Source organism: Notothenia rossii (genome assembly GCF_949606895.1).
Source record: "Notothenia rossii genome assembly, chromosome: 5".
In the NCBI taxonomy this organism is placed as follows: domain Eukaryota; kingdom Metazoa; phylum Chordata; class Actinopteri; order Perciformes; family Nototheniidae; genus Notothenia; species Notothenia rossii.
Genome location: NC_136903.1, coordinates 31,569,354 through 31,581,108, shown reverse-complemented (window position 1 = coordinate 31,581,108; position 11,755 = coordinate 31,569,354).

Below are 11,755 nucleotides of genomic sequence, written 5' to 3'. Positions count from 1 at the left end.
TCTCCTACACCCCCCACTCACACCCCACCCCCCACCCTCTGGTATCCCAGCCTCCTCTTCTTCTGTTGTTTCCCTTCCCTTCATCTACTTAGGGAGCCGGCTAAATCCATTGTTTGATGTGGCCTCATTCGATGGAGTAGAGTAGAGGGGGCAGGGATAGAGAGGTGAGGGGGGGGGGGGGGGGGGGTTGTTCACTTGAGGATGGGAGAGAAAGGAGAAGGTGGGTGGGAGTCCTGGAGCAACAGGCTTGCCAATGTTTGTGGAGCTGCCTCACAGTGATTAACTGACGCAGTCAAAGCAAGGTCAGATCGTATCTTTTTTAGTTAGTTTTGAAGAGGAAGTCAAATCGCAAATATTGACAAAACTGATGTTTCCTGCAGATTCCCATTACTGTCTTTTTATTTGTATTTCATTTTGAAGCATACTGTAATTGCATGTTTTATTTAGCCACACCATAGTATCACCTGCTCCATGAACTCAATGCCTTGTACTCAAAAGGGAGAATTCATATTTCGATATAAAAGTATGTTTTCTGTCTTTGTATTCGCAGTAGAAATGCTGTTAGTACATCTTTTTGATCTGGGCAATATCAGTGCAGATAAACACTAAGACAAAGATCACTAATCCACTCCCTTTGATCATAAAAAACGATTAACTATCAATTAACTATTTTGTGTGATTGCAGTTGGATTTCAACTTTTTAAGGGCAATTTTCTTACTTTTTATTTGTTTACATCATGGTGGCTCCATAGCTTAAGTTAGCTTGATTGAAAAGAATCTTCTAGTGCACAAACTATGAGAAACAAAGCAGAAGAAGTTTAAATTAGTGACCACAGGTGTCGAAAAGAAAGAGAAGAAATAAAGAACACATTCATAACCTAACAAATATTTTTTTTTTGAACAATGACATAGGTTTTTATTAGGTTACATTATATAGCCAATTAGAGAGAGAACAGAACTTGTCCATAACCAAAAAACCTATTGTGTGGCCGCAATCTGTAAATGATTGATGACTACATTGTACATTGTTGTTTCTCAAATTGAACACAGGCAAATTGGCAGTTTATTTTTCAGGTTATATTTTTTTAGAAATCTGGTTTCCACTGAACTTATCGGAAAGGTGAATATATTAAACACATCCCTGCACTGCCAGATGGTAGTATATATTAATTATGATTAGTGGAGAAGAAAACAGCAGTGAAAACAAGACTAACGAGAATAACGAGCAGAAAACTTGATTGAATTCGGGGTAAATGCATGGAAGACTCTCCTTATTTTCTCTGACATTTGATCCCAGCTGTGGCATATGTTCTGTTCATCTCCTTTTCGTAAATGAAACACTGGTGTTGACTGAGTATAAACCTTCTTGATGTTTCCTTGTGCTGGGAAAAAATTTCTTATGAAAGGCAATTTTGACAGGAGATAAAAATACATACCCATTAAGCAGGAGGCCTACGAATTGGTCCACATGCATCTTTATTACAATCCAGAGCAGGTTCATGAGTGCAGATGGATGATGTCGATTTAAACACGAACAACACCGATTGTTGCTTCACTTACATTTCAATGTGTCAGACCTGGCACACTGCACGTGAGCACGTACAGAACAGCACTTACAATTTCACACGTCTTAATTGGTAACTATTCACATAGCCATCCATCCTACAGCGAGTAGCATTGTTCTCTCATTTCTATCAGGCCTTTCAGTCTATAGAAAAACCCACAAGCGCAGACAATTATGTATTTCTGTGTGCAGATTTGTGCGTCTATTTTTGTGTCAATGACTGCTGCGGTTAACGACTCACATTTTTTCTCTCCAAGGTCGAGGCAGAGTTCTTCAGCGAGAGGCAAAGCGCTTCCTCGTCCACCTGCACGCTGTGAGTAGTTGTCAGCGGATCGGCCATCTGCCGCCTCGTTCCTTCTCTACACACTTCATTGTGCTGCTTTCTCTGATTTTCATTGCATGTTTGTTTCGCTTTTATTTGTGTCTTCAACCTTTTTTTGCACGTTCCTCCACGTGTGAACTCTGTTACGATTCTGCATTCAGGTGTGAGAGCGGAAGTGCTCCGAAGTCATCTACTTCTGTTTGTGTGATTTCTTAATTTACAGTTCTCGCAGAGCATTCATTTTTGTCTATATTTGTGTGTGTGTGTGTGTGTGTGTGTGTGTGTGTGTGTGTGTGTGTGTGTGTGTGTGTCTTACTTTGTCAAGCATGACTACTTGCATTTCCCAAGTTCTTGTGTGAGAGTGTGTGTGTGTCCTTGTGTGTCTCCGTTGATAATCCAAGGCCATTCAATAGCTCCACATGGATCCATCCCATATCCCGGTCGCCATGGTTACCGGGGCTACTTATCTCAGAGGGTCCCTGGCAGATCAAACAGGTGTGCATCCTGACGATGTCTCTCCCGGACAACTGTTGCTAGGAGCCTTTGTTGTACACAACGCACAGGTGTTTGTTGCCGCCAGTGAAAACCAGCAGGAGCGCATACACACCACGTCCCAATCTGAACTGGTGTGTGTGTTCTGAAAATATGAGAGAGGATGTTCTTTCACTATTTCCCTCCACTTCATCAAGGTGTTACTTGGACCTGGAGCTACAGTTTGGTTTCAGAATGGATTTGGGGTTAAAGTGTAAAGCCCCCGAGAGGGCTATTCAAATATCTAGGTTTATTTATAACATTAAATGGGCATTAAAGCTTGTAAATATTGCAGTTCCATAAAGTTGGAGGACTTGCATGAGGAAGAGTTAAAAAAAAGAAATCAGTTAAAATGCCTTTAATTCAGAATCAGAAATCCTTTATTTGTCCCACAGCGTTACAACAGCAAAGGTAAAGTAGAGATAAAAGGCAAAACAGAAAGAGTAGACGAACGTTAAAAAAAGAACAGAAAAAAAAGTAAATAAAAACGATTAAAGTCTTTGAGTAAGCTACTTAAAGGTGGGGTATGTAATTTATTGATATTCCATGGAATGCTCTTAACATCCCGATAGAAATGAATACATTAAATGCTTTGACAATAAATACATAAAAAATGTCATCTGTGGAAGCCGTAATACTGTAAAAAGCACGACCAATCATTTTAGCCAAACCGGCTAAAATAACTGGATGGCCTACCTGCCTGTCAGCCTTCCATCCGTGCACAAACTTATCTCGTGCCCTCATTGGTCATGTGCGCTTTCGTGTGTGTTGGAGGAGGGGCTCTGTAAGGAAGTGGCAGATTTCTTCCGGTTGTGTATTTTCTAATTCTAGCTTATAATAGGTCGGTTCCTACAATTCCCATAATGCAACTCATTAGCAATTCAATCCTTATATCATAGAAATATGTCAAATGACCCAACCTCTTAACACCGCATAATGTTTTAGCACCATGGGAAACACTTCCGATTCTTGTTTCCTATATGAAAAAAATATTATTTTAGCCCAAACCATGATCCTTTGTTTGCTCAACCTATTCAAGTAATTTAGCTGCCTTAACCTAAACTGTAACACATTATTTGCCACCATCATGACGTGATACTGTGTTAACATCTCATTTAACTTATTTATGTAAGAATTCAATGCCCTTTCATTAGAACATAAGGGTTATTATTTCAGACATTTGAGCTCTTATCTCTATTACCACAAAAATATTTTATAGCTTTTACAAAACTTATTTGAACCCAAACTATCCTTTCTTTACTAAACATAGTAGCTCATTGCCTTGACTGAAATTTGGTACAGAAAAGCATCATATTATTTCAACACATTGTGTGGTACCAACACAACGTGATACTGTGTAATTGTAAATTGTAACACTTTTCTTCGTCATCACGTTGTATATATATATATTCACTGTATATATTATTACCTCAGGGTCTTGATAAAAAATCGTGAGTCAGTTTGATTTTGCTGAACAACTTGTCCAATCCAAATGTATCAGTATAATGAAAAGCTTCCGGTCTGGTGAAGGATGGACTCTACTACGCAGGGCTATTTTCTCACCTCTGCCCCACTTGATACAAATTCCTCGTGAAGCTGCATTTTCCCCAGCTTTAAAGATGTGGGTTCAGGGTTAGGGCAAAGGAGGTAATCAATAGGAAGAGAAAAAAGGAAATGAAAGGACAGGGAACATTTGAGAAAAGTACTTGAGGCCTGGCCAGAGTGCCAGAAAAGAAATCAAATTGTGAACCTAGTGAGGGTCCTTTGACTTTCCCTCCCTCCCTCCTGCAACTGTGTGCTCACCCCCCAAGGCCCCTTCCCAGCTCCTTCCCTCTCCACCACCCTCCCCCGGCACTAACGGTTCTCCTCCTGCACATCTCTGTTGATGAAGCTCCCTCTCCTCCACCATATCTAATAAACCAGAAAGGACAAACATAAGCTCCCCCAAAAAATGCCCTTACGTCTTAAACCCTCCTCGGAAAAAAGAGCTACATCTGACATTAAAACAGCTGTGCAAAATGAGGCCCTTCCCCCCTCTTTGCACATCACTTAAGATAATAATATTTACAGGATGATTAATATTGACAAGGAGGTCTTGTTCAGTCATGCCACACGTATCCTGGTAAATCCATATTGACAATTGGGCTGCCTTCCACCTGTTTGCCAGTTTATTTCTGGGTACGCGATTACTACACGGAGTCTGGACACATTTGCACCTGTGGTTGATCTGATTGTGTTCCTTCTTATTGGGATTGAATTAGTGCGGGGCCAGGTGCCCACGGGGGTCGTAAGAGAAAGTGAGGTACGAAATGTTTTTCATATCCGTCTAGATTTCAGCTTCTCCATTTTTCGCTCGTTTCAGCTCCATAGCACCTTCCCTTTCTCTCGCTCTCACTCCCCTCCACCTCGCACCTCTCTCACACCATTTCCCTCACCTCTCCTCCCGCAACAAGTCCCTGCCCCCCCCCTCCCCCCTTGCTTCTCCTATGTTCTTTCCACTCGCGCTCTTTCCCCCCTAACCTAATAACCCTGGCTCTCCAGAGCTCCACCATCGCCTCTCCACCTCACCTTCCCTGCTGGCTACAGCGCCCCCCCCCCCCTCTTACCCGCCACCCCCCGTCTCGGGCTCGTCTCCCCCCGACGGCGAGGCCTCGTCGAAGACCGCCGTGTACAGGCGTGTACCCCCTGTGAGAGGTCAGTGGCCTGGCTGATTCTCTCTGTTCCCCCCATAGCGATTCTCCAACCATGACTGGAGATCACAGAGTCTTTGATTCATTCTAGAACAACCTGCCAAAGGGTTAAATATGTATTTATATGTCCCACTATTGTTTATCAGATACGTTTTAACCCTCGGATTATGTTAGACAGTTTCGCTCTGGCTCCGTCTTTGATCCCTCTCGAGGTTTTAAAGACAACCTCACATGGATAGCATTTTTTAAACACAGGCTTTTCATGTTAACTGTGAACCCGGGAAATTGCCGACTACACAACGACTATGCCACTGTTAGTTTGGTTATTCCTCATAAAAAGGACATTTTTTCCACTGAATGTGGTGCCGTTACCGAAACGATCAGGTTCAGTTTATTAATCCCTACCCGAGGTAGATTTGGTTTGCAGTAAAAAGACAAGGTGTCCATCGGGTTTCAAACGACACAGACAACAGGCAAATATTTAAAAAGTAGTGCAGGCTCCAGCACATTAAATACATTTATAAAAAGTTACTTCCACAGAATCTGTGCGACCCTGCAAGTGTTCCTATCTTTGTGTCTCTTATTTTCTCCGTAATAATAACTTTTAAAATAGTTATTATTGTATCAAATTGAAAAAAAAACTAGTAATCTCTGCATGTTTGGAGGAAATATGACACGATATATGCCCTTTAAATATTAACTATTTGATTTTTTTTTATACATACAGAGCTCTCACGCATTTCACTCCATTCACACGCTCACACGCCACACCTTGTATTTCTCACGCAGAGATTTCTTTCAAGTTGCGCCGCAATTTTGTAAACAAACTAGGCTTCTTTGAGACGCGTGCACCACTAGCACCCCCCACCCCGTTGACATTCGCGAAACAGAGGGCTTCATACTCCACTAGCACCCCCCCTCCCGTTGACATACGCGGTACAGAGGGCTTCATGGGAACTTGAGGGGAGCCAGAAGTTGGAGTACCAAACACCGCTGCCAAAATCTCACTCTGAACTCTGTTCAAAACTTGAGAGCCCTGTATATAAATGTACATGTCAATGATGTTAAATCCGCCAAGGGATCAAATTATGATTTCTATAAGACTCAATTTTTTTTGGAATACTTAATTGTTTCCGAAGTGAATGCTTTTTTGTAAGGCACTATTAACCAAGTTATCGATGAATAGAGTCATCATTTCAGCAGCACATTTCGTGTTATAAGGCGGTGTAGGTTATGGTATGTTAAGGTTAATTAATTTATGTAGCACATTTCAGACACAAATGCATTTGTAAGTGCTTTACAAAAGCATTTACGCACAAAACAAGTGAGACAGAAAAGACGCTTCATAAAACGGAAGGTTATCACACATTAGTTGACTTTAATGTACCTTTTTTGCATTACACATTAGCAAAAAGCTTTAAAATAATTGTTACGAATATTGTCACCATGTGATTTGGTTTACATTGGGATTTAATGTAACAGTGAAGAGGCATCAATTGATGACACTTCAGGCGAACATATTATTTTTTGTTCATCCTATAGAGCTAATTAATTTGCGAACCAATTTGAACACTGTTTCCGTTGCGAAGAGACGTTATCATTTATATATTTTTTAAATGCCAGTTGAGAAAGACCTGTGGCAAAAAAAATGACCTAATTGCAGAACCATTTAATTTAACACCCATTTGTTTAAACGCACTTTTGCGAAATTAATCACAATGGAAATTATTTTTTTCCGAATGGCAAATCATAATGTATGCCGGTGGCCGGAGGACGGAGAAATCTGTTCTGTCACACAGCGAATAATGAAAATGTGTCATCTTGGACAAGGGAGGCAGATGCACGCTGCTCTTCAGAGAATTCCATTTTCTAATTCTCTGACAGACGCAGAGGGGGAGCAGAACACATGTACCTCCCCCTCACATACACCAATTACCGCAATGAGCAAATGAAAGGTTGTGTCCCATCAGGGCCACCGTAGGGGGTAGAGAGAGAGGAGAATGTAGCGAGAGAAGGGGGAGTTGTACATAATTGCCCCCCCCCCTTCACACACACACACACACACACACACACACACACACACACACACACACACACACACACACACACACACACACACACACACACACACACACACACACACACACACACACACACACACACACACACACACACACACACACACTACCAACAATCATGTTCTGCTGTCACCGTTGTTGATAACCCGAGAGTTGTCTGTTCAGTTTTGCAGCAGATTGTCTCTCCGTTCTCGCATTCGCTCTTTTTTTTTTGTCTCGCCCTCCATTTCTTGTCTCCATTTCTCCATCGTGCCATTTGATCCACTCCAAAGATTTTCCCTCCTCCTCCTCCTCCTCCTCCTCCTCCTCCTCCTCCTCCTCCTCATCAACTGTCACCATGCTCAGTGACATTTTCACTGACTTCGTTGTTACAATAATAGCAGTCAAAATATGTAGAAAGAGTCTGTCGGGTCAATCAGGATTGTTTGCAGCCTCTCAACATCCAAAAGAAAGACAATGACTGACTGCCTCTTAGAAGTGGAATTTGCCAGCTTTTAATGTGATTAAATGAATGTTGCTATTATATTAAATCATAACTATTATCATATCTGGGAATTGCACCAGTTTTATAAAGCTTAATGAAATCTTGAAAGAGAAAATCCTTCTATAGGGTGGTGCATTAAGGACATATTCTTTAGGCTGATGCTAACTTCCTGCTCGCTGATGTTAACTTACAAAAGCATGTGATTTTTCCATTGGATATTGGAAAATTGCTGAAAATATGCTCAGATACTTACACGTTTTGTTAACAGGACAATCTCTAGATACTAACGCCACTTTTATGATGTTTTAAGCATAAAAACGTACGACAGTGGCTCAGTCAGTAGGGGCTGGGACTTTGAGCCGTAGGGTCGCTGGTTCAAGTCCCAGACCAGACCTAAATATGGAGTGTAGACTGCTACTTGGAGAGGTCCCAGTTCACCTCCTGCCCTGCCGTGATGCCCTTGAGCAAGGCACCGAACCCACAAGTGACAGGGGGAAGAAACCTTGGGGAAACCGACAGGGTAATAGATGTCATATTAACAGACAATCTTACAGAAGCCGACAAAAAATATCCATAATAATTCCTTTAAAGTCAGCAGTATAAAAGTTTGAATCTCCTGTAGGATTAATATCCACTCTGTGTGAATCTTAAGTGTGGCAGAGCTTGATTCTAGCTGTAAATGTGAGAGCTGTGAAGCCCACCTGACTGAGCTCTGGCTGCAGCACAGCTTCTCTGCAGGCTAATTGAAGTCAACCACAGGGCACTGCTAATGATCAGCCTACTGCGACCCTTGATGGTCTGTCATCTCTCTGTCTGCTGCGCTGTGTGGTATTTACACAGCGCCTGAGAGAAAATGAGGGGAGGTAGAAAAAATAAAAAAAATAAAGAGGTAGGGGAAAGGAGGTGGGGAGGAGTGGTGGGGGTGTTAGACAAATGACCCAGGTGATGAAATGACCGCCATGCTGTGCAGGAAGTAGCCACGTCCGGCTCTGCTCACTTCCGCTCAGTGGTCATTATGCCCCCCCGCCTAGAGCTTCCCGCGGCTCCAAATTCACTTACAGAGAATCGATACGAGCAGGTGGAGCAAAAGGTGGGAGGACAGGAACTGTGGATGAGGTGAGAGGGGAGGGGGAGGAGAGGGAAGGGGGGTTATAGTGAGGGGAGGAGTGTGAAGGGGAAGGAGGCGAGAGGAGGAAACAGAGTGGAAGGAAATAGGAGAGAAATGAAAGGATAGAAGAAGAGTGGAAAGGTTAGAAAATGAACAATTGACCAGAGGATAGAAACCAGAGAAAGAGATTCAAAAGTGGAAAAAGGGAGGGTAATTAAATGATAGGAGAGATGAAGGAAAGAAAAGGGAGTACAATTAAATGGCAGTGAAGGAACAAAGAGTAGCAAATCAAAGGACAGAAAACAAAACAAAGAAAAGAGGAGGAATATTGAAACATAGTAAAAAGAGGCAATGGAACATTAACAAGAAGAGATATGAGCTCATGGAGGAAGAAAAGCAGAGTATGGAATCCAATGGTTATAAAATCCAGGTAATAGGGTAAACATCTATTTTCCATATTATTTATATAATTATAACATTTAAAAAATCAAATGAAGTTGTATTTATAGAGCCCACTATCTCAAACACATGTTCTCATCGGACTTTACACTTTGTAAAGATCTCAAAATGAATGACAGTATAAAAAAAGGAATCAAATCAACACAGAAATAATAATATGATGTTCAAAGTAAGCTTGAGCCAGCGCTAATTATAAGCTTTATAAAAAGAAAAGCCTTAAGCCTAAACAAGCTTTAGGCAAAGAGACACTCAGGAATTGGTTTGTTCGCCAGTCAATGGTTTGGTCCAGTCGCTGTGTTGTTTTACTTCTCCAGCCCACCTTCATGACCCCTCGTATTCTGAGCCTGTCATGTTTGCCCTCGTGGCATTTTGGTTTACGAGTCCCAGGAGACAGCGGTCAGGGGGGAGATATCACGTAAAAACCAGCATCAAAGCTCTGCAAGGCAGACATAATACTGTGTTAAAGCAACAATCCATCCTTTTAAATGTTTAGGTCGCACAATCAAATGTCAAACCCCAAAACACAGTTGAATTTTTGAATCAGAGCACCATTGTTAAAGAATCACCAGCTGTTCACACTACATGCTTCAATATGAACATTGACAAAAAGACTTATACAAATTATGATTTTCATAAGGCTGCTGTCAGATTTTTCTTTTATAACAAAATTAAATGTTTTGCGTGCTATTTTTCTATTGTATTTGTATTTGTATTTTTGTATTGAGCTTATAAAATGTCAATCCCAGTTTCTCAAAGTCCAAGGTTATGTCTCTAAATGTTATTTTTTGTCTGTCCAAAAACTGTCGCTATTTGAGAGGCAAAACATTTCATTTTCTGACATTTCTGCATGGAAATGATTTATCGATTATCAAATTTGTCTGCCATTATGGTTCCATCCATCAACTAAATGTCTGTATTGCATAATTTTAAAACCCAATACAGGGCCCTTCTGCATCATCACCACATTAAGAGCTCTATCATATGAAGTACAGAATGAATTTTCATCTTCACGAACCAACGTCTAATGAGTTGATTAGCTTTCCATACAGGAAAATTATTCATGTTGGATATGATGGAATATGATAAAAAAAAAGTGATTTCTCTCTCCCTTGTATAAAAATTACATTTCGATAACTGGCCTTGACAACCTAATTGAACATTATTTTTATATAGAACATTACCAGAAGCAAATTGAAAGCCTGCTGTCCCTGAACACTCAGTCAGCTTCATTGTGAAGACTACTGCCTTCTGCCAGTTATTTTTCTCTTCGGCTCCGAGTAAAAGGACCTTCATCCCAAAGTGAAGAGCATCATTTAGCCTGCTCTAATGACATAGAACTATCCAGCAGGCTGCCCATAATTGTTAGAGCCGGGATGGGAGAATAATAGTCTAAAACTCTCACCCTCCAAGCTTTTTCTTCCGCTCAAGTCTGAGTGCATGCATTGACCTAAGTCCTCCAGAGAGACTGAGATAACTAGATCCAGTAAGTTATGCGAACTATGGGGAGCCCATTATTTCTTAATATGCTTTTTATAATGTGAGAATTAGAAGCTGGCTGGACGTGGAGCTCATTTCTAATGTGTCATTCTCTGTGTGGGGGTTCATGGGTGGTTTAACCAGGCAGCATGTCCTTATGTGGCGATCTCCAATGTTCCTCAGCTAATACCTGTAACTCAGTGGCTCAAACTGGACGTTAATGAGTACTGAGAAGGGCACTCTTTGCCAAGAGAGAGAAGGAGAGAGACAGAAAGGCAGTGGAGGTCTAATGAACTCATAGCTTGCCGTACGCTGTCACTCTCCTGCTCAGCGCTGTGACCTGAACAATACAGCCGCATTGTTGCCGCGGCATTGTTGCCGCGGCATTGTGTTCTAACCCTATGGTTCTAACCCAGGCAGCCAGCAATAGATAGAGAATCAATGGCTCCTGTAACTTACACTTTGTGGCGGCGCGGGGCCAGCGAAGGCAGCTGTCATTCTGAGTATTGTTGCCTCTGACAGCAGCTTCTGATGAGGGCATTGTGGAGAGAAAAACTCAGAGACACGACAACGTGGAGGCTGTTCAAGTTCAACACCCGATGATAGGGATTTTTACATTTGAAGCTGCGGCAGCTAAAAGAACAGTTCAGTTAGGGACTGTACACAAATTATTTGAGGAAGGGAGGAGCAGAACGTTTTCTTTTGGGGGGTAGTTTGGGGTTTCTATGTGGTGGCCTTTAACCTATTAAGTCTTGAGCCTGTTTTTCAGGTCTCAGGCTCTAAAATGACATTCCCAGAACAAATGACCATATGTTCCCTTCTAAAAGGGGTACATTAATAATCTTTTTTCTCAAAGCAATGATAAACCTGTGAGTTGGATGTAGAAAAGTCAGAATCAATATAGAATTTGAAGTTCAGATTGAACATAGTAAAACATTTTTAAATTATAGTGTCCGTCCAAAAAAAAAACATGACTTATAGTGAAAACCACCCTTGAATGATGGGATGGTAGACTAAAAGCTTTAGGAATCCAAACTATAACA